Source organism: Theropithecus gelada, chromosome 12, assembly GCF_003255815.1.
Source record: "Theropithecus gelada isolate Dixy chromosome 12, Tgel_1.0, whole genome shotgun sequence".
NCBI classification, from domain to species: Eukaryota; Metazoa; Chordata; class Mammalia; order Primates; family Cercopithecidae; genus Theropithecus; species Theropithecus gelada.
The window spans coordinates 110984617-111008618 of record NC_037680.1 but is presented as its reverse complement, the minus strand read 5'-3'; the positions used below and the strand labels follow the sequence as shown (position 1 = coordinate 111008618).

Genomic DNA, 24002 nt, shown 5'->3' with positions numbered 1-24002 from the left:
CTGGTTATTCTTAAAGCTTATATATACCTCTCGACTTAACAAATTTTAAAATAAATTGATATCTCTACCTTCATCAATAATACAAGGAATTCAGAACACACTGACTCTAGTCACTTGCAGTATTGCTCATGTTATATGATCCAGTGTTAGTCATTGCTATTGTTATTGTTTACAAATATTTGTATTAGTTAGTTATGGCTGCATAATGATTACCCCAAAACTTAACAGCTTATAACAACAAACATTTATTATGTCAGTTTCTGTGGAGCAGAAACCTGGGGGCTGCTTGTCTGGGTGTTTCTGGCTTAGAGCCTCATATGAGACTTGTGGTCGAGCTGTCAGCCAGGGTTGCAGCCATCTCAAGGCCCAAGTGGAGCTGAAGCATCTGATTTCCAAGCTCATTCGTGTGGTTTGGCAAAATCCAGTTCCTCGTGAGCAGCTGGACTGAGGGCACAGCTCCTCCTCACGTCACGTGGACCTCTCCGCAGGGCTGATCACAACATGGCAGCTTGCTTTCCCCAGCATGAGTGATCTGAGTGGTGGGGACCAGGGGGAAGGACAGAGAGGGGAGAGGGAGAAGAAAGAGAGCAAGCAGCCAAGATGGATGCCATAGCCTTTTTATAACCTAACCTTAGAAGTGACCTCTCATTGCTTCTGCCGCATTATATATGTTAGAAGCAAGTCCGCACTCAAGGAGAAGTTGTACACAGGCATCAAGGAGTGGACCCCACTGGGGAGCCCATTATAAGACCATCTGCAATGATATTTAAACTTGACCACATGCTCAGCAATTTCTCTCCTTGCATTACTTCCTAGTATAACAATCAATAATCCTTCCAGGCCTGTGAATGGAAAATATTCTGCCTCTGTCATAATTATTATTATTTTTTCTTTGAGATGGAGTCTTTATCTGTCATCCAGGCTGGAGTGCAATGGCATGATCTCGGTTCACTGCAACCTCTGCCTTCCAGGTTCAAGCGATTCTCCTGCCTCAGCCTCCCGAGTAGCTGGGACTATCAGTGTGTGCCACCACGCCTGACTAATTTTTGTATTTGTGGTAGAGATGGGGTTTCACCATGTTGGCCAGGCTAGTCTTGAACTCTTGACCTCAAGTGATCCCCCTGCCTTGGCCTCCCAAAGTGCTGGGATTATAGGCATGAGCCACCGTGATGGGCCTTGTAATAAAACGTTTTAGGTTGTCCTTACTCTTGAATGACCATGTATCTGAATGCATTTGACAGCTCTTCCTTGGCCCTTCGAGTTTCTAATTCCACTTCTCCTTGGTTTCTATTATCATTAAAGATAAATCTCTGTCATCCAATGTTTTGGCTTCTATGGCGGTTTTTAAAGGTTTTTCTCTTTGTTATCATTGCTCAGCAGTTTCGTGGTGATTCATTTAGGCATATATTTATTTTACATCTGTCCTGTTCAGGACTCTCTGTCCAATTTGAGTAGAGTTTCCAGACAAATTACAGGCAGCCCAGTTAAATTTGAATTAGGTAACTATGACTCAAATATTGCATAGAACATATCTGTATTAAAAAATTATTTTTTGCTTAAATAAAATTCAAATTTGACTGGAAATTTTATATTTTTATTTGCTGAATTTGACGACTTGAAATTTGATGAATCTTGTCTTTTGTCTACCTTGGAAAATTCTCACTTCTATGTTCTTCAAATATTGCCTTGCTTGAAACCTCTCTGTTTCCTCCGTCTGAATTTTTATTGAATATATGTTTGTATTAGTTTTCTAGAACTGCCGTAACAGATTACCACAAACTGAGTTGATTAAAGCAACAGAAAGTTACTTCTCTCAGTTTTGAAGGCTGAACATCTAAAATCAAGGTGTCTGCAGGATCATGCTGCCTCTGAATCTCTAAGGAAGAATCCGAGCTTTTGGCGGTTGCCAGTGTGGGAGACCAAAATATGCCACCCCAAAATATACTTTTTTGGCATATATCGAGATAGCTATTCAGAGAAGCTGCAGACACAGAAATAGCTCTAAAAAGCTGTCCTTTTGTAAAAGAAATTTACATCTATATACATCAGTAAACCAACAGGCAGATGCAAGCAGAAGCTTTCTCTGAGGTCTTCTTATCAGCCTAAAGACAGGTCTAGGAAAGATCGTATTAGCAGCCCAGACAGAGTCCAGAGATTGCAACAGAGTGTTCCCTTTTTTTCTCAGGGCTGCCACCTGAGAGACAACTGCCTAACAAGACAACCTTTAATTTACAATATATGAAATATTTCCTCTCCTCACCTTCCATAACCTGTTGCCAACTCCCCCTACCAGAAGCCCCAAGCCCCCATTTCTTTCCGTAACTTAAAATGCTACCTAAGCTTCAACCACCTGGCCCTTCTTTGAGTCTCATATTTTGTGGGACTCCCTTGCCTTATGCATGTAATAAATTTGTGTGCCTTTTCTCCTGTTAATCTGTCTACTGTGACATTTATTTCAGAGACTCAAATCATCGCATCTTCAGAGGGTGGAAGGAAAGTTCCCTTGACCCCTACACCAGCAGTCCTTGGCATTTCTTGGCTTGCAACTGTATTGCTCCCCTCTCTGCCTCTGTCATCATGTGGATTTGTGTTCCATATTTCTGTCTTTCTGCATTTCTGTGTCTTCACACGGTCTCCTTATAAGGACTCCAGTCATTAGATGGGGACCACCCTAATCCAATATGACCTCATCTTTGCTTGATTACATCTGCAAAGATCCTGTGTGCAAAGGCCAATTTCGAAGTCCCAGGTAGACATAAACTTTAAAGGAACATTATTCAACCTTGTAAAACGTTCAACACTCTCATAAGTGGGAGTTGAACAATGAGAACACGTGAACACAGAGAGGAGAACATCACACACCAGGGCCTGTCGGGGGGTGGGGGGTAAAGGGTGGGAGAGCATTAGGACAAATACCTAATGTATGTGGGGCTTAAAACCTAGATGACAGGTTGATAGGCTCAGCAAACCACAATGGCACATGTATACCTATGTAACAAACCTGCACGGTCTGCACAGGTATCCCAGAACTTAAAGTAAATTTTTTTTTTAAAAGTTCAACATTTCACTGTTTTTTTGTAGTTGTTTTGTTTTTAATGAGACCCTTTATGGAACCAAAAAAGCCAAGGAGGATGTCATTATAAATTAAAAACAGAGGGATCTCTCCTTGTGGTGCTGCACGAGAGCAGAGTATGAGTCTGTGGCAGAGGCAGTCATGGCGGGACAAGAGTTTAGAAAGTTTATTCTACTCTTTGATGGAGCATTTGTTGAAAGGAGTGCCACCATAACTGTAACCAAAGGGGACATTATACTTCCAGAAAAATCTCAAGGAAAACTATTGCAAGCAATAGTCGTAGCTGCTGAATCAGATTCTAAAGGAAAGAAAGGGTGGAGAGATTCAACCAGTTAGCATGAGAGTTGGAGATAAAGATCTTCTTCCAGAATATGGAGGCACCAAAGTACTTCCAGATGACAAAGATTATTTCTTATTTAGAGATGGTGACATTCTGGCTGGGCACGTTGGCTCACGCCTGTAATCCCAGCACTTTGGGAGGCCAAGGTGGGAGGATCACCTGAGGTCAGGAGTTCGAGACCAGCCTGGCCAACATGGTGAAACCCTGTCTCTACTAAAAATATAAAAATTAGCCAAATATGGTGGTACACTCCTGTAACCCCAGCTACCCAGGAGGCTAAGACAGGAGAATGACTTGAACCCAGGAGGCGGAGGTTGCAGTGAGCCAAGATCATGCTATTGCACTCCATCCTGGGTGACAGAGTGAGAAACTCTTTCTCAAAAAAATAAATACATAAAAAAGAGATGGTGCATTCTTGAAAAATATATAGACTGAAATAAGTCACTATTAAATGACATCATCGTGAAGCTGCCCATTCCACTGAAGTTCTAAAATCTTTCGTCATGTAAATAACTTCCATATCTGTCTTTTATAATAAATGAATGATAACTAATGACAAAAAGTAGAGAGCATAGCTAAATCTATTCAGTGTATCCTCAATTCAAACTATCCCTCATGCTTCTAGGTGTTCCTTTTGTCAATCTGTCCTGTTTTCATTACGTGTTGTTCTTCCTTACATTTTCTATTTCTTCTTTGAAATCACTTTCATAACTTCAAACATACTTATTTTTTAATCTTTTAAGATAATTTTATTACCTCAATATCTTGAATTGCTACAGGGGTATTATCAACCCAGGGTCAATTTATATGTTACAAGCTTAACTTAGAGTTTCCTACCCCATACAAGTAATTTAAATTCAGACTTTTTTTTTGTCTGGGTGGCACTCCTTTCAACAAATACTCCATCAAAGAGTAGAATAAACTTTCTAAACGCTTGTCCCGCCATGACTGCCTCTGCTGCAGACTCATACTCCGCTCTTGTGCAGCACCACAAGGAGAGATCCCTCTATTTTTAATTTATAATGACATCCTCCTTTGTTTTTTGTTTTTTGTTTTGATCCATAAAGGGTCTCATTAAAAACAAAACAACAACAAAAAAACAGTTAAATGTTGAACTTTTTAAAAACTTTTTTTTTTTTTCTTTTCTGAGCCCTGGGTAGCAGCACATCGATGGGTTGGTTTTGTTTCCTCTTCATTGAAGGTGGTGAGTTTCAAAGATCTCAGCTTTATGTAAAGGTCTCCATTTTGACCCTACGCCAAACCTCCTTTCCTGTCTTCATGTGGGTGCTAACTTAGAACTCTATTTCTGGGTCAAATAACTCCCTGCTCTAAGCCCTGATGACTATACCTTTGACACACACTATATTGGTATGGCTTTTAATTGTCTCTTTGTTTCTAGCATCTGAGGATGTATGTCTTCGTTAATTCAACTATGTATTTTAAATAAACGTCCTATTTTATCTAACATTTGTAGATATTTGTAGCTGGGGAAAACTAACTTTAATTGATTCTACTGAGTAGACAGGACTGGAAGTCCGGTCTCTGGGGTTTATTAAAACCAAGGTAACTAGCTCTCCTGGATGCTAGCTCACTGTCCAAGTTGAATTCAGTGTCAGTCATCCAGAAAACGTCCCAGTTTTCATGTGTGAAGTCTGCTTATAGTGAATAGACCAGCTTAGGTCCTTCATTTAGTTCAGTGAACTCCTCAAAATGTGGTTTCAGTATTGAAATAATTGGTTATCATTCTGATTTGACTATTTTCTCTCTCTGCTAGGAAACCAGAGAGGACTGAATCCTACAGACAGTAGACAGATGTTTGAAATACTTAGAACATGGTTTGTTTTTGTTTTTGTTTTGAAGTGGAGTCTTGCTCTGTCGCCAGCCTCGAGTGCAGTGGCACGATCTCGGCTCACCGCAACCTCCGCCTCCCAGGTTTCAGTGATTCTCCTGCCTCAGCCTCCCGAGTAGCTGGGATTACAGGCATGCACCACCACGCCCAGCTAATTTTTTGTATTTTTAGTAGAGACAGGGTTTCATCGTGTTGGCCAGGATAGTTTTGATCTTTTGACCTCGCAATCTGCCCACCTTGGCCCCCCAAAGTGCTGGGATTACAGGCATGAGCCACCAAGCCCAGTCAGTTGTTTTAATTCAAAGTTCTAGACACATGGGAAGTGGAGGAAATGCTGGACGAGAAGGCACAGTTAGATGGTAGACCCACCTCTGTCAATAACCAGGTCCAATTCTAACTCATTGTTTTTCATTTGCAAAATAAGAGTGTTGGACAAAATACCCTATAGGCTCCTTCTAGCTCTTAGGTGATTTGTAAAGGTTTGTGGTGAGGGTAAACTGCTGGGTTAAAGTCTGTGTAGTCTGAAAGCCATGCAGGGGCTCTGATGGGCTTACCCCTGTCCCTGAAGCCGAGGCCTGACGTGTTACTTTCCCAGGGCTTGGTTCTTGCCTGTTTTTCTTGAGGCTGTCTTGGCATTTGCACCTGCTCTCGTGGCTTCACTGGCCACTTTCTCAATCCTGGCTATCTTCTCTATGTTCTTGTTCCCTGTCTCCTATTGTTGCTTTCTGGCTACTCACCATGAGGGCAGAGATGCCAAATATCTACAAAATTCCTCACATTCCTGAAGAAATTCTCCCAGTCTTTCCCTAGCGTCCTGTCTCTGAGGATACCACTGTGATTGGTGAGAACTTTCATAGATCTAGCCTCTTCATTTACCAAATTCTACCAAGCCACTTTTCTTGTGAAATGTCTCATATGTACATTTTGTGCATTCAATAAATAGCTTTTGAGTTAGGCCAGGCACTGTATTGGACATGGATTAAACATAAAATAAAGAAAGCAGATCTCGGCCAGGCACAGTGGCTCACGCCTGTAATCCTAGCACTTTGGGAGGCCAAAGCAGGTGGATCACCTAAGGTCAGGAGTTCCAGACCAGCCTGGTCAACATGGTGAAACCTGGTCTCTACTAAAAATACAAAAAAACAATTAGCCAGGCATGGTGGCAGGCACCTATAGTCTCAGCTACTCGGGAGGCTGAGGCAGGAGAATTGCTTGAAACCCAGGAGGCAGAGGTTGCAGTGAACCGAGATGGTGCCACTGCACTCTAGCCTGGGCGATAGAGCAAGACTCTGTCTCAAAAAAGAAAAAAAAAAAAAAAAGAAAGCAGATCTCTGTCTTCAAGAAGGTTGAGGTAGAAAAGGAGCAGGCAAACAAGTTCATCATGGCTCATGATGAGAAAAAGAAAACAAAAAACAGGCATGGTAGTGAGTAACAGGGCTGGTTATTTTTGGTCAGTTACTTAAGGGGTCTCTCTGCAGAGAGCTGAGGTCTAAGAGGTGAGAAGAGAGTTCCAGTTACAAGTGCATCAATAAAGCCTATAGTCTGTCTCTCTCTCTCTCTCACACACACACACACGCACACACACAGACACACACACACAAAGATATTTGCTGATTCATTAAATGAAATAAGCAGCAGCTGACATTGAGTCTACAGCCAAAAAAAAAAAGTAGCAATAAGACTTTGCAACTAGCTTTGCCAAAGGTAGAGAACATTCTGATTCTAGGTGATGGATCAGACCTGGTTCTAGGAGTAGAAAAATTATTCAAGAAGAATAAGAGCGATTGATCCATTAAGGGGGATTAAATGCCCTCTTGGGAACATTAAGCACTATATATCGTGATTTTATAATCATCCCCCAAGCTTCCATCTGTAGTTCAACCTTTGAGTGAGCTCCAGCTGAAGGCTGGTTCAGTTCTCAGGCAAATACTATGAATCACAAGAGATAAGTTCACCCTCATCCCGGTGCACATAGTTTTCTTATGAGTTAGGATTTGAGGAGCTAGCTTTCTTAGTGCCTGAATATCCTTGTATTTTGAGTTTGATTTGTAAATGCTGAGATTAAATTTTTCAACTGATCCCTTTGGAATGAACACTTGGGTCCCCAGGTAGCTGAAAAGCACAGCGCAAAAGTCAACATCACTTAACAGGCTGTTTGGTTCTCCATCCCCACCTTCATTCTGCTCCCAGCTGTGTTTACCTGAAGAACAACAGAGCCCAGGAAGAGGTAACAGCGAAAGACCTTTCTTCCAGGATTTTGAGTCAGGTCCCAGCAATGATCTAGATACCAAGGACACCCAAATCCATTCAAGGAGCCCAATTAGGCTCAAGGAAAACCAGAACAAGATAGGGACCCTGCTCTACAGGCTGTTAGCAGGTCACAGCAAATGTCAAGACAGTAGCATGAAGTGATTCAAGAATTTCAACTGGTCTTCCCTGCAAGCTCTTAACAGGGGAACCCAACATAGGGACCACCAGGGCTCTGCCCTCTTGCTGTTGACTGCACCACATAACAGCTAATTAGATTTTGCTTCCTCTGTGGTTGGTGTTATGTGTAAAGAATGAGCAGAACATCGGCGCTAGTGCCATTCAATCCGTTATGAGTTCCACAGTTTGGCCATGAACAATGGTGGCTGAAATGGCATTCAGATGCAAAAAGCTAGGACCTGGAGACTGAGGCAGCCCTGTGAGACTGGGTGCTGCTGGGCCACCCCTAAGAATGGCCATGTGGAGAACCTTTCTGAGGAAAGAAAAGCTAGAAGTCCAAAGTCCATTGAGTGCCCAAGTCTTAGATAATGTGAAGGCATGAACATGGGGTTGCAGATGACGGCACCATTAAAATAAACTGGTCAGTTTGTTTGGGGTTTATCTGGGTGGGGTGGTGAGCTTTAACACATCATGCAGCCAATAGCAGGTGCCTGAGCACAGTGTTTACAGGAGGAAAATTCATTCACCTATTTTATTCAGACTCCAAAGACGAGTCTATGTAATTAAGAGACTGAGAATTACACTAGGGACCTCCTAAAGACATGTTTGTGAGAGTCTGCCCAAAGCCAATTAGCATAATGAATGAGACATGCAGGAGCAGTGAGCTCACGTGTGTGCATGTTTGTCAAAGAGGATCATGGTGGTCTTTCATCTTTCAATCCTGTTCAGATCTTGGGCAAGTAAAAAGTCAACTAGAGGAATTTTTTCTCAAATATACATATACATATGCATTAGAAAGGTAAAAATGAATCCTATAAAAGGTACTTTTTATTCTCTCTCTTTCAAGAATTAAACTTACCACATATAAAAATCAGTTTTAGGCAAGGGGGTATGGGTTGTGTCTTTTTGGTTTCTGTTCTCAAAACCCAAGCAAACATCAGGCTATGATAAAGGAATTCAAACAGAATAAGTTTCCATTCCTTCACCCAAAGTGCATCAACTTTCTCCCCCAAGACTCACCTCCCTCTCAGCCAGGCACTGAAAAGACAAGAACTCCACCTTCAGGTCTTCTCTGGGGATGTGGGAAATGCCGGCAGAGCATCCTGGGCTCAGAAATCAGTCGTGGCACCTGGCACCTGCTTGCCCTCACCAAATTCAGCCTGTCCTCCTCAGCTGCATTGTCAGCCACCTTCCCTCCAACTGCCCTGAAGATGGAAGTGTACCCAACCTTCAAGCCTCTGTCGCTCCAGACTGTGAAGGTTCGGGCTGAAGATGCATTATGAGACGAATGAGATGTTCATCTCCACTTACACAGCCTACGGCTTGTGTGTTGACAAAGATATTGAACCAACAAAATGATCTTCAACACAAAACTCTATTCTCCTCTTCACTCGCCTTTATTTATTTATTTATTTATTTATTTATTTATTTATTTATTTTTGAGACGGAGTCTTGGCTGTGTCGACCACGCTGGAGTGCAGTGGCGCGATGATCTTGGCTCACTGCAAGCTCTACCCGGGTTCATGCCATTCTCCTGCCTCAGTCTCCCGAATAGCTAGGACTACAGGCGCCTGCCACAAAGCCCGGCTAATTTTTTGTGGTTTTTTTTGTTTTTTTTTTTTTTTTTAGTACAGACGGGGTTTTACCGTATTAGCCAGGATGGTCTCGATCTCCTGACCTCCTGACCTCCTGACCTCCTCTTCACTCTTCATTGTTAAAGCACTTATTTCATTGGTTTCAAACTGCTTTAAAAGGACTGAATGTGCAGGCAAGGAGATTGGACCGCGTTGAAGTGTGTATCCCTGCAACTGGGTCCTCCAGGCACGGACACACGTTTGTAAGATTAAAAAGGACATTGCAATCCCAGGCATGGTGGCTTATGCCTGTAATACCAGCACTTTGGGAGGCCAAGGCGAGTGGATCGCTTGAGGTCAGGAGTTCAAGATCAGTCTGGCCAACATGGTGAAACCCCGTCTCTACTAAAATACAAAAATTAGCTGGACATGGTGGCAGGTGCCTGTAATTCCAGCTACTTGGGAGGTTGAGGCAGGAGAATCACTTGAACCAGGAGATGAAGGTTGCAGTGAGCCGGGATCACGCCACTACACTCAGCCTGGGCCACAGAGCAAGACTCTGTCTCAAAAAAACAAAACAAAACAAAACAAAACACCTGCTGTTGCAGTTCCCAGTTATGAGTCCCCAACATGCTCTTGCTGTAACCCATTGGATTAAAAGCAGTCCTTCCCTTTGGACTGTGGGTCCAAAGCTTTGTGCCATTTTTCTCTTTCCATTGCAGCTATTCAAGTCCTGAATGGCAGTTTCTTGAGAGGTTAATTGGTAGTAGGCCAGCATTAAAAAAGTCAGAGGGGGCAGGAGTCCTGTGGTCATGGATTTCTGAAATGCCATATTAACATATTAACAAAGTTAGATGCCTGTCTTTATTGCAGGGCTCAGGAGCCTTTTATACGCTCAGGTCTTTTCAAATCCCCAGTGGAACTCTGCTGCAGTTTTTCTCAGTTTGACCCCAGTGCCTTTTGTTTCCTGTGGAATGTCATGGGATTAGCATTCCTGGCCGTACTTAGGGAGACATGTTTTCTAGCAGCCTGGGTCCCAGAAGGGCAAGTCAGGCACTCAATCAACAAGCAAATACACAGATAAGTCGCATGGCAAGTTATCATCAATTTTAAAATGTTATTGATGATATTTTTAATCAGTTTATTTATGTGTACTAAACCTATTTCTACTTACGGAACTCCTCAATTCCCACTAGCCCCATTTCAAGTGCTCAGGAGCTACATGGAGCGCCCTCATGGCCCGATTAGACGTGCAGAGCTCCATGAAGCAGATAAAAGACATTCAGGTTTAGACCCTTGGAGGGAGAGAACATAGAGGGCTTTGTGACCTTTTAATGAGGCCCAAAGACACCCCTGAGACTTTCCTTTTCCCACCCCTTCTCTATTAATCCACTTCAACAACATGAATTTCCTCAGTGAGTTGAGGGTTTACCCCTACCTGCCTCAAAGGAATTTTGAAAAGATTAAAAAAAAAAAAGAAAGAAAGAAAGGAAAACAGAGCTTTGGCTTAGCACTCAGGATCCATCCGAGGTGGTCGCAATTAAAAACAAAAGCAGCCACTGTGATTTGGCCTCGCTTGTACGGTAGTAACATGTGATCTATTTCACCAGCAGCCATAGCGTTTGTTTTGGAGACTTCAGTCAGAAAATAAACGTAACACATGTGTGAAAAGAAAGAAGTGTGTGGAACTCGGAGAAAGTCTTATCTTCTGAACACGATTGCCCGAGAAGAGAAGCCCCCATCTTTTAACAAAGAAAAGTCCATTGTTCATCATTTTGTGCAGTGTGAAAACCAACATGATAAACAATGATCATTTTAAATGGACCAAAAAATAACTTGCATAGACACTGGAGGCCAAGAAAAGAAAAGAAAAAAAAAAAAAGAAAGGAAAGAAAAAGCATTATCCTTTTATCCATTCAAAGAAAAGAAAGCAAAATACATCTCATTATCAGCTCTCAATAGAGGATTAATAGGCTCTAAGCAGAAGCTTCGGGAAGGCTGCTGTTTCAGAAAAGCTTATCAGGTTTTTGAAAAGAAGATTTCCAACCCCCCTGAACTCCCACCCTCTTGTGTACACAACTGGAAGAATGGCACACCCAGATCTGATGGTGATAGCTTTTATTTGCAGAGATGGGTTAGATTGGAGATGAGAGGGGAGCTCATCAAAGGGCTTCAGTTAGTTGTATGTAAACCAGCCTTGTCCTCTGACACTGTTCTTTTCCTTGCAGCCCATCGAAAGATGTATCTGAATGGTGACTGGACCCAGGGGTGCTGGGGCGGGGGTGTCAGGAAGCTGCTCTTGGGAATCAGCCATCCTGCTGCTGTTCCTGTAAAGATTTCTGTTACTCTTTAAATCAGTAAGTGGAGACTAGGGCATTCTAATGTTGCAAACATTAAACATTCAAGCTACCACTTAAAATTTCTGCTGCAAAAGAAATTTCAACCACTGACTAGTTAAGGGGAAGGATCTGCCCTACCCTGTAATTCCCATGGCTAAAACGCGTGCCATTTCTTATTTCAGACTGGAAGATTCTGTGGGCTGTCCGATTTAGGTAAACAGTGCTGTGTTTGGCTTTCGTTAGGATGCTCAGAAGTGAGAGCCGTTGCAGTTTGACCCTCTCTTCCTGGCTGTGGGCTTTGCTGTGATACAAGGTAAAGTGAGGAGGGAGTCAGTGCTGCCCTGGAACCCAGCCCAAGCCTGTGGCTACGCTGTGGCTTCGTGTCCTGGGACTGCTTTAACAAATGACCGCAAACTGGGTATCTGCAAGCTGCAGAAGCTCTTCTCCCAGAGTTCTGAAGGCCAGAAGTCCAAAATCAAGGTGTGGACAGGTTAGGTTCCTTCCGGAAGCTCTGGGAGAATGTTCCAGCTCTCTCCTGGCTTCGCAAACTGGGTATCTGCAAGCTGCAGAAGCTCTTCTCCCAGAGTTCTGAAGGCCAGAAGTCCAAAATCAAGGTGTGGACAGGCTAGGTTCCTTCCGGAAGCTCTGGGAGAATGTTCCAGCTCTCTCCTGGCTTCCGGTGGTGCCAGGATTCCTTGGCTCTCTTTGGGTCCTAGATGCTGCACTCCAGGCTCTGTCTCCATGGTCACATGGTGTCCTCTCCGTGCCTCCCTGTGGCTTCACGTGGTCTTCTTATTATAAGGACGCCAGTCACTGGATTTAGGACCCACCCTAAATCCAGGAGGACTTCATCTGTGAGAATGACATATGCAAAGAGCCTATTTCCAAATAAGGTCACTTTCTGAGGTTCTGGGTGGACAGGTATTTGTCAGGACACTATTTAGCCTAGTCCATCCTCATTCTTCGACTCCAAGATGACATTTTCCTGAACTTCTAATAGCTATTTTTATCACTGCAGATTTTATTACCTCGACCAAAAAAAAAAAAAAAAAACCTCTGCTAAACTTTTCACTGCTTTTGAAAAGCATTGCCTGTGGCTCAGGGAGAAAGCTAGAAGAACATGAAGCAAGCAGCTGCATGACACGTCCATGGGACAGGCCCGGGCGTGGAGCGAGGGCTCCAGAGACAGGAGGGAAGGGAGAACTGACCTCACTTGCCTTCTGTGGAAGGGGGAGGTGGGAGCCACTCAGGGAATGCCGGGGAGCCAGGTAGGCCTGGACTCGGATCCTGGGGGTGTGAGGAGACTGAGGCAACCAGAAGACCTCTCAGAGACAGGACCAAGGGCAAACCACGTGGAAGCCCCCGAAGGCCATGTGCCACCAGGAGCGTCCTCTTCCCAGGAGCATCACCTTCCCAGGAGCGTTACCTTCCCGGGAGCCTAGACTCTGTTCTGCAGGGCTTTGGTTTAGTGCAAGGGGCAAAGGGCTGGGTGGAGAGACGAAGCTTCAGGGCAGCTCCACACCCACAAGGCCAGCCTGGCTTCCTCACTGCTGACCCGTAGCCTGAGGCTGCTGGATCATTAGCCATTCTGGGCCAGCAGCCTGTCTTGCTCTGCCTTTGCAGCCACATAAAGTGCATGAGAAGCTGTAGTAACTTAAACAGAAAGAGGAAGTCCCGGAAGATGGGCACGCTCTTTAAAAGAACATGAAGGAAAAGTCCACATAACCCCTGACAAAAACTCTCTCCTTGACCAAACTTGAGTCAGGCTCCTCCAAGCCCTCGACCTTGGTCCTTGTCCTTGCTAGGCCTGCAAAGCTCAGTTTCAACAGGGATCCTGCTGCCAGTTTATTGAGAACCCTTGATCCTCCATATCGGATCACCCTGGCCTGCCTTCAACAAGAATCTCCTTGATCAGTTTAGCAAGAACCCCGACCCTGAAATCACCTTCATCTGCTGAACCCCCTCAACCTGCTGTAAATAGCCCCTTGTTCTTTTTTGTTTTTCATTTTAATTTTATAATTTTTTTTGATAAGGAGTCTCACTCTGTTGCCTAGGCTGGAGTACAGTGGCCCAATCTCAGCTCACTGCAACCTCTGCTTCTTGGGTTCAAGTGATTCTTCTGCCTCAGCCTCCCTAGTAGCTGGGACTGCTACAGGCACCTGTCACCACCTCTGGCTAATTTTGTATTTTTGGTAGAGATGGGTTTTCACCATGTTGGCCAGGCTGGTCTTGAACTCCTGACCTCAAGTGATCTGTCTGCCTCAGCCTCCCAAAGTGCTAGGATTACAGGTTTGAGCCACCACGTCTGGCTCCTTGTTCATGTATTGGGACTTGCGCCTGATCTCTGTCCCCTGTTGTGGGACAGTGTGGACACCAATTGCAATTGTCCTGAATAAAGTCTTACATACCATTTTTAAAAGTGTCAGAATAATTTTTTGTTTTACACCCTCCCCAGCCCCACCCCCTGTCAGGGAACATTTAAGTACAGAACTTAGAGCTCCATACTAGACAAGGTTTCTCTTCAGCACAGAGAACTTCTGTCCTTGGCCACACTCCGGTGAGGTCGGTAAGTCCTGCCCCGGTTCCTGGACCCGCAGCCTTCTGTGGAAAGCCCCCACTCGCAGGCAGCCACAGCAGAAGCAATGGAGGAAGGAAGCCCGGCAGGCTGGCTCAGCACGTGGTCGACTGAGGTCTCATTTCCTTTTTATTTTCTTTCTAGTGCTCCTTTCAAAACTGTATCTCTCTCCTTTAGAACACAACTTCTTTTTTTAACCCTAAGTCTCACGTGGAAAGAATTTGTTTAGTTTGCAGTGGTGCTGTGGCATGAACCTTCAGTGGGGTGAGTCATATACCCTGGGCTGCTGACTTGCATGAGGCAGGGACAGGGAATGTTAGCTCGGGGAGCTTGCTTATGTGTTTTCATTGTAAAGAGATGTAATAAAAAGGCACTATATCAGAATGTAAACTCTCAATATCAGTCTTTAATTCAGCAGTGTTTTTCTATAATAAAGTATATTTGTGTTTGTTAACAGAAGGAGGAGGTGGAAAAAACATAAAGCACGTGCAAGTAAAGGTTTAAAATACAGGTGAAACTCTACCTACAGAGGCACGACTCTAACATGCTTAAGGATGCTTGAGAAAGCCCTGACCCTACAAAAAGGCCTAAGACCCGTGGCAAGAATGAAGGAGTCACGCAATGCAAAAAGCGCATGAAGCCCAAGGTTCTCTTCCCCAGTGTTAAATCATCTTAATACAGAGGACTGGGCTTTAGGACATTCTGTGAAACTTGACTCACCGTGTTCTGTGTCTGGAAGCTCAATGTGAAGCAGATCTTACTTGCACTTCTAAAAGGAGGCATGTTGATGCAATGGAAAAAGATCTGATGCAGTAAGACTCAGAGTCCTAAGATTCTCTCTGTCTCTAACTGCCATTACAAGCTTTTGTGAGGATGGAACGGTCTTTGCAGGGTGCCTGCACACAGGAAGTGTCTCTAACAGGAAAGAACACGTTGTTGGAGCTTACCATTCTAGTGCAGCTTCCCTCACAACAGCATCAGTGGGGCCATCTGTCCAGATGCCCAGCCCTGTCCTTTTGAACATCCTAGATGCTTTGCACCCTCCAATCAATGTCCTGTGAGTTGCTTTCCTGCTAAAGTTAGCCCAAGATGATTTCTCTTGCTTGTAACAGAAGAGTCTTGCCTTGGTCAGTTGCTGTATTTGTTCCCTGTGGCTGCTGTAACAAGTCGCCATCAACTTGGTGGCTAAAAAGCAACAAAAATTTCTTCTCTCACGGTGTGGAAACCAAATATCCAAAATCAGTTTCACTGGGCCAAAATCAAGGTGTGGATTGGGCAGCACTCCCTCCTGAAGATCTAGGGGAGAATCCATCCCTTGTTTCCTTTAGGTCCCTGGGGCTGCTGCATCCCTTGGCTTGTGACCATATCACTCCAATCTCTGCCTGTGTGATCACATTACCGTCTCCTCTCCTGTGTGTGTTGACTCTCCTTCTGTCACTCTTTTTTAAGGACCCTTGTGATTACTTTTAGGGAGTACCAGGCTAACTCAGGATAATCTCCCCATCTCAAAATTCTTAACCTAATCACACCTGCAAAGACCCATTTTCCATATAAGGTAACATTTATGGGACACAGGAGTTATTACCTGGTATCTCTGGGGGTCATTATTCAGCCTACTGTAGTTGTCAGTTATGGAGTTTGCTTTTATAGCCTATGTTTGCTGTACTTTTTGATGATGATGCTTACAAGTCTCATTGTCTCAATCTGGTGGGACCTGCAGGTACTAATGGCTATGACATCTGGACAGGAGACAAGCAGCAACAGGAACAGGTTTGCAGGAACCTGGAGCCATTGGCATCTGCTTGGCTCTGCCTCGTCTTTTGCTGTTTATGGGTTGTTGCCTTGGCAGAGCCATGGCTAGAGGTATAGAGTAACTCATACGCTTTTGACAAGAAAAGGTTTTGACCCCATAGGGGAAACACCACAGCTCTTATGTGGTTATTTCCATAGCTAATTTGAGTACAATATGTCAAGAAACATGGCCCAAACCTTTCCTATCAAAAGCATTTAGGTTATTATTCTTTTTTTTTTTTTTTTTTTTTTTTGAGACGGAGTCTGGCTCTGTCACCCAGGCTGGAGTGCAGTGGCCGGATCTCAGCTCACTGCAAGCTCAGCCTCCTGGGTTCACGCCATTCTCCTGCCTCAGCCTCCCGAGTAGCTGGGACTACAGGCGCCTGCCACCTCGCCCGGCTAAGTTTTTGTATTTTTAGTAGAGACGGGGTTTCACTGTGTTAGCCAGGATGGTCTCGATCTCCTGACCTCGTGATCCGCCCGTCTCGGCCTCCCAAAGTGCTGGGATTACAGGCTTGAGCCACCGCGCCCGGCCTAGGTTATTATTCTTAAATGGTTTTGATGGTAGTATATTTTACCGTGGAGACATAACCATGCATTATTTAGATACATATTTCTGCTGAATTCCATTCCCTCTCTCCCTCAAAACTGTGAATGCATTTGGTGTTTAAGAACACATGCGTGCTCCCTAACCACAGGGGCATACGCTCAAGCCGCCCCAACAAATGCTGCTATTATTGAAATGGGTGCTCCAGAGTTAGAAAGTAGTTTTTATTTCTTCTAGATGTTATGCAGATTTATGGTAATAATACTTTGTATTGTTAACCTTTGCATGTAATAGTAGCATTTGTTTCTATGTATTGAAACACGACCATGTCTGTGTAACATGCATTAAATAAAAATGGAATGTTGGCAATTTTCAGCTCCTTTACTTCCTGCCAGCTCTCCGTTTAGAAAGCTAACTGGAAGAGAAATATATTTTTTCCAGTGAAATATAGAATTTGTTTTTCAAAGAATGAAACAAAAGTAGGAGTTTGTCGTTTTGTTTGAATTCAAATAATCCCTTAAAGCTATGGGACTAAACAGCAAATTTGAGGGGAGAGGGAGAGGGGAAGATACCATACAAATAGCTAAATTTATACCGAAAGTTCAGTGGAAACAAAAACAGTGTAGACACATGACAGGGGATGTCATCAGTGGACGCAAAATTAGAGCTTTAGATAAGGGGTATTTTTAATACATGTACATTAGGCAGCCTTCTCCATCACAGCAGAGACTGCAGGCCCAGGAAACCTGATGGATTCATTCATGGGTTCACTCATTTGGTCATTTAGCTGATACTTAAGGAGCACTGGCACAGAGCAGATGCTAAAAGTGACATGGTGAGCAAATAGTCAGGGTCTGTGTCTTCACTGGGAAGCATCCTTGTGAAGGAAACAGACATTAAGACGTTTCAGGTTCTTCTAATTGTATCCTAAGAGCAAAGAGGCGTCTCGGAGGGTATTGAAAGTGCTGAAGTAGAAACTGTCATGATCAGATTTCCATCTGAAATGATCACTTGGTTGGAAACCAGTACAAGCATAGGTGGACATCAGTCCAGGGAAGAAATGATGGTTATCGGGATGAAGGTGGTGGGAGTGGAGAAAAAGGGATAGATTTGAGAGATTTTTCTAAGGTGAAGTTCACAGATCCATGTAATGGTTTGGCTCTGGTTTGCGCAACCTTACACCTTGATTTGCTGAAACAGTCTACAGTGACCTGCCGCTACAATGTAACCATTTATTGGCTGGACACGGTGGCTCATGCCTGTAATCCCAGCACTTTGGGAGGCCAAGGCGGGCAGATCACTTGAGGCCAGGAGTTTAAGACCAGCCTGGCCAACATGGTGAAACTCCCTCTCTACTAAAAATACAAAAAATTAGCCCGGCATGGTGGCGAATGCCTGTAATCCCAGCTACTCAGGAGGCTGAGGCAGAAGAATCGTTTGAACCTGGGAGGTGGAGGTTGCAGTGAGCCGAGACGGTGCCACTGCACTCCAGCCTGGGTGACACAGTGAGACTCTGTCTCACCAAAAAAAAAAAAAAAAAGTCACCATTTATTATTACTCTGCTATGGTCCAAATGTTTGTGTCTCCACAAACTTCATATGTTCAAACCTAATCAACAATGAAATGTGTTTGGAGGTAGAGCCTTTGGAAGCTGATTAGGTCACGAGTGCACAGCCCCCATGAATGGAATTAGTGCCTTTAGAAAACAGGCCAGAGACAGACCTCTTGTTCCTTCTGCCATGTGAGGTTACTGTGAAAAGAAGATTGTCTATGAACCAGGAGTGGCCCTCACCAGAAACAAAATCAGCCAACATCTTGATCCAGGACTTCCCAGAGTTCAGAACTGGGAGAAATAAATGTCAGCTGGGCAAGATGGCTTACTCCTGTAATCCCAGCACTTTGGGAATCTGAGGTGAGAGGATCAGTTGAAACCAAGAGTTTGACACCAGCCTGGGCAACATAGTGAGACTCCCGTGTCTACCAAAAATTAAAAAATTAGCTGGGCATGGTGGCACACACTTGCAGTTCCAGATACTCAGGAGGCAGAGGTGTAAGGATCACTTGATTCTAGGAGGTTGAGGCTGCAGTGAGCCATAATCATGCCACTGCATGCCAGCCTGGGCAACAGAGCAAGACGCTGAAAAAAGAAAAGAAAAGAAAAGAACAGAAGAGAAGAGAAGAGAAGAGAAGAGAAAAGAAAAGAAAAGAAAAGAAAGGAAAAGAAAGGAAAGGAAAGGAAAGGAAAAGAAAGAGGAAAGAAGTAAGGAAGGAAGGAAGGAAAGAAGGAAGGAAGGAAGGAAGGAAGGAAAGGAGGAAGGAAGGGAGGAAGGAAGGAAGGAAGGAAAAAGAATAGGAGGAGGAGGAGGAAGGAAGGAAGGAAGATAGGAAGGAGGAAGGAAGGAAGATAGGAAGGAGGAAGGAAAAAAGAAAGGAAGAAAGGAAGAAAGAAAAAGAAAGAAAGAAAGAGAAAGAAAGAAAGAGAGAGAGAGAGAAATGCGTGTTGTTCATGAGCCACCCAGTTAATGGCATTTATTACAGTAGCCTCCATGGACTAAGTCATCCTCCTTTTACTCCCCCAAGTGTCTGGTTTGGACAATAAGCTCTGTGGTCATTCTGCCTCTGAGGCATAGGGAGAGGGTGGTGTTGAGGATGAATGTGGGCCTCTGACTCACACTCTGGAAAGACAGCAGTGCCATTGCTGAGATAGTAAACATGGGTGAATGCCATGATTCTACAGGTTATCACATCACAACCACTTCCACTGAGAAATAAGCCGGGCGGTGCTGCAGGCTTAAGGGTGTTGGAATTCGTCTGGTCGGTCAACTAAGCAACGGGCTGCCCACCAGCATCGGTAAAAACAAGCACCATCTATAATGTTGGGCGGTCCTACCGGCCCTACTGTGTCGCGTGGTCACCCAGGCTCCCTGCTGACTGTGACCACAGTTCCCTGGCCACCTCCTTACATAGGAAACACACGTTGGTCTCATGAGAATTTTGTTCCCAAGCACTGTTTCCTCTTTGGGAATCTGAGGTGAGAGGATCAGTTGAAACCAAGAGTTTGGTTTCAACTCATGTTGAAGTTGGCTCATGTGGGCCTGCACATGCGTCCCTCCTGTCCATGCTGATGGTGGGAAGATGCTTATAAGAATAATCCCATAGCAAGACTCTGAGAGAGCCCAGGTGGGCACAGAGGGACAGTGACAGAGTCTCCGAAAAGGAGGAGAACAGGGGAAAGGGAATTATTTTTGCAGGCAAGGAAACAAGAGCACAGATTTTGACCTCCTTAATTACACTCCAGAGTGTGCACTTGCTTCCTGCTCAGCCACATTCTCCTGGTAGACACCTGATCCCCCTGTGACTTCGTTGCTGAAAACTTGTCTTTCAGATCCCCTTTGCCCATCGTCTGTGTGCTCCCAAGAGTCTTCTCTTCAATCCCACTGGGGGTCCCCAGCACCCTGGGCCAGGCCTCTCCCTATGTTACCAACAAGCGTCCCAAGTGTTCCTGTGAAGCCAGCTCTTCCTACGGATGGGATGGGATCCCTTGGTATTGAACAATCACCAAGTCAAGTGAAGCATGAGCTCTTTGTTCCCCTTGACCTTGTCTTCTAATTGCTCACTGGTTTTTCTTATCAGCTTGTGAGATCTCCTTGTACAGGCTTGTGAATATTTTTGTGTGACATATGTGCCGAAAATATTTTTCCAATTTATCACTTTTCATTTGATTAGGTGTATGGTATCTTTCCCCAGGTGATATACACACACACACACACACATATATATGTATATACATATATGATAGATACAAATGACAAATACATGAATATAATTGAACATACACAGTGATTTCCTGTCAAGAGTAATATGGTCTCCCCATGTATAGTTTTCCTTGTCTCTAATTTTATTAAATTGTGTTTGCATTTAGATCTTGGATTATTCAAAACATTGCACTATTTGTACAATCACTCCCAAAGACAATACATAAAAACTTGACAGAATCTGATATTTCTAAAATAAATCACTCCAGACCAGTATCTTTTCTCCCTAGGCACCCCCCACCCCACCCCACTGCCCCCTCCAGCCGAGACAGAGTTTCACTCTTGTTGCCCAGGCTGGAGTACAATGGCATGATCTTGGCTCACTGCAACCTCCGCCTCCCAGGTTCAGGTAGTTCTCCTGCTTCAGCCTCCTGAGTAGCAGGGACTACAGGCATGCGCCACCACACCCGGCTAATTTTTGCATTTTTAGTAGAGGTGGGGTTTCACCATGTTGGTCAAGCTGGTCTGGAACTCCCGACCTCAGGTGATCCACCAGCCCTGACCTCCCAAAGTGCTGGAATTACAGGCATGAGCCACCATGCCTGCCCTCCAGACCAGTATCTTACGTGAAAATATTTTCTTGTATTCTAAGGAAAAATTCAGAGCAGAACTGAAATTCTACCCCGCCCTCCCCCGCCCCCCAGCAGGTGCTGACTTCTCCAGCACAGCCCCCTCACCTCCATTTCCTCTCCTAAAAGAAGCATCAGTCTTTCTTCTATCCCTAGACCTGCCCTAGGTGGAAAGACTTGGTCCGATCTAAATTTTGAGCTTCCTGTTTCTTGTGGAGTTGATTTGCGTTTCACTTTTCTGTTCTAAAAGCATTATCTATTCATCGTAGAAAACAAAAGTGTTATAAATAGTAAAGCCTCCACAAATGGACATTATTGGAGGTCTCAGCATCTGACTCCCGTCTCCAACTCCAGAGCCATGTCTTTCCCCACAGCTGCTATCCAGGGATGGGCCCCTGGCCCACCGAGAGCCAGGAGACCAATGGTAGCCTTACCTGCGGGGAGAGGCGTCCCACTTTCCTTCCAGCCCCTGAAAGCTACTGAAGGGAACTCTGCTGCTCTGGTGGTGGTGGGGGGCGGTAGGCAGCCATCAGCAGAGCAGCCAGGGCAGCACCCAAGGCCCTGGAGGGGGAACCCAGAGATGCCTTTCAGGACATGTTGTCCCACACCTGAGTGTCTGATCTGCTAATGCTGCTATGCAGAAGGTTGGGGTGAAACGCCACAATTGCTCCACTCACTAGAGCCACGTAAACCACCTGAGCTGGAGCGGGTGTCTTAGTTGGGCCTGCCAGGCGGCTGGAGGATGTGGGAGAGGAGGCCTGCTTCTCATCCAATTCTCCTTTTCTTTGTCCAGAAATAGGCACACAATGAGGAAGGCGTCTGATTCCAGATGGCAATTGTCCCAGAAAAGCAGGTGCCCTGCACCAGTATGGACATGCATGTGCATTAATCCAGCCATTTCCATTCGGGGTGCCCATGCCTTACTTCAGAAGGGGGCTCAGTTCACGAAAGGTGGAAGAGCCCAGGGGCTGGAGAAAAGAGTGCTAATGAAAACTGTCTTTGTTCTAAAGAAAATCCCCAAGGGAGCATCATTTGGACGCTTGGTTTTGAATGGATGGAGCACAAAGTGAGGCCTCATATGTGGTCAGTTGGGAAGGGAAGCACTTGAGCTGAGAAAAGCCACAGCAGGAAAGCAAGTGGAGGGGACAGGTTTTCTTCTGCCCTCTCTTCCCACGAAGAGCCACCACACATTCACTGAGTACCACCCTGTGCAGGGAGCAAGGGCTGGGTGACGGGAGCCTGCAGCGGAAGGACCTGGGCATCCTAGGGACAGAGAAAACAGTGCCTACCAGGGATCCCTGTCCACAGCGTGGGAGACGAGGAGCAGAGTTGCTTATGGTCCTGAAAGAGATGGGTCTGAAAGAGAAGGAGAAGAACCCTTCTTAGGGTGGCCACTGCAGCCCGTTTGGGGGTCTTTCCCAGCCTGTGAATGCAGACAGATCAGGAGAATTGATAGGAACCAAATACGGGGGACACGGCTCTCCCCTGCTCTCTCTTCCACCAGGAGAAGCAGTGCCATGTGCCTGTGGTTATGCATACTGGAAATTCCTCACTTGGTCTGCTTCTTGCACTCTCTGCTGGCGGTGTTCCCTCGGGTACCGCGAGCAGGGGCACCCCCAGGGAGCAGAGGCCAGGGCGAGGCTCAGAGCCAAGGCTGATGCCTATAAACGGAGGCAGCTGAGTTGGAGGCCACAGCGTGGATGGTCCCCGTCACCGTGGAGGGACAGCATGTGAGGCTTTCAGCCCCTCCCAGGGTGGGTGGTATCACTCAAGGAGGAACCAACAAATCCCACCCTTTCCTCTTCCCTCTCTCTTGACTTGCCTCCATCTTTCTTGCCTTTCTTCCCCCCACAAACCTTTCTTGATCTCCTACTACATACCAGGGGTGATTGTAGGAGCCGGAGACAAAGCAGTAAACAAAACAAATGCTTGTCTTTGTAGTACTTACGTTCGGATGGAGGCGAGGTCGAAGAAACACTTTGATGTTGGAGTTCAAGACAGTGCATTGCTTAACAAAGAAAGAGGCAAGTCAAGGAGAGAGAGGGCAGGTGGAACCCATCACAGAGTGGCCTCTCTGCGGAGGGATGTCTAGCGACTGGACCACCCCACTCGGTGTCCCTGTGGGGTCTGGGGCTCAGGACAGTCAGCACAAGGACTCCAGGGCTCCCTGTACACTGCGGCGCCTGAGGGTTCCTGGGGGGCAGCTGAAGTGTGTGCACCGACCTGGGCCAACATCCAGGGCCCTGTTATGCAAGGGAGAAGGAGCAGAGACTTGGGGGTGGGAGGGGGGTGGGGAGCAGAGCCACAGGCATTCTGCTGTGGTTTCTCCAGACCCACCTGCTTGGGAGGAGCCTGATTCTGCAGCTCATCACCCCTCAGCACTCCCGCAGGCCCCGCAGCAACTTCCAGGTCTCTGCTCTGCAGCAGTGGGACCTCCTCTCAGCATCTCTCCCCACCAGCCTCCTGGAAGCTTCTCAGGCTTCTCCACCTTTGCTCCTCCACAGAAAAAAAGCCCTACACCAAGCTCACTGGGGCCATGCTGGGCTCCACCGGGCACCATGAACTGACCCAAAACCGGAACACCAAGTCCTTCAGCATTGGCATTGGGCAGGAAAACAAGAGCCAGGCAGGTCACCAAACCACCAGAATGCAGAGTTTAAAAATAGCCTCTCGGCACTGCCCTACTTCTCCTGAAACGATTCCACTGGATCTGGTCACATTTTTATATTCTGGGAGCACTCGAGATGGATTTTCACAATGCACATTAAAGCCGTCTACGTGATATTTAACCAAAGACAGGCAGATTGATAAGGAATCAAAAAGGATTTTAAGACCGAGGAGTGAAGCGTGGGGAGACCTGGAAAGCCGTCGTTGGGCAAAGGAAATGGATTTTTGTCCTCTGGGTATGTGTCAGAGGGAGGGGTGGGGAGGCACTGTGTCAGGAAGTGGAAATGGCCTGCTGGGGATAGAGATAACAGAGCTCTGAAATCTGGGAGGAGAATCCTCCAAAGGCTGCAGCCATTGATCTGCAGAGACCCTGCAAGGAATAGCAGGCCTCCTCCAGCCCATTCCAGAAAAACACCAACTCCACCTAAAACCAATG

At 45.5% G+C, this 24002-nt stretch overlaps 1 pseudogene; it reads left to right on the top strand.

Annotated features, from left to right (window-relative positions):
- Positions 1 to 3214: 3214 nt before the first annotated feature.
- On the top strand, positions 3215 to 8972 carry LOC112635903 (annotated as a pseudogene).
- Positions 8973 to 24002: the final 15030 nt, after the last annotated feature.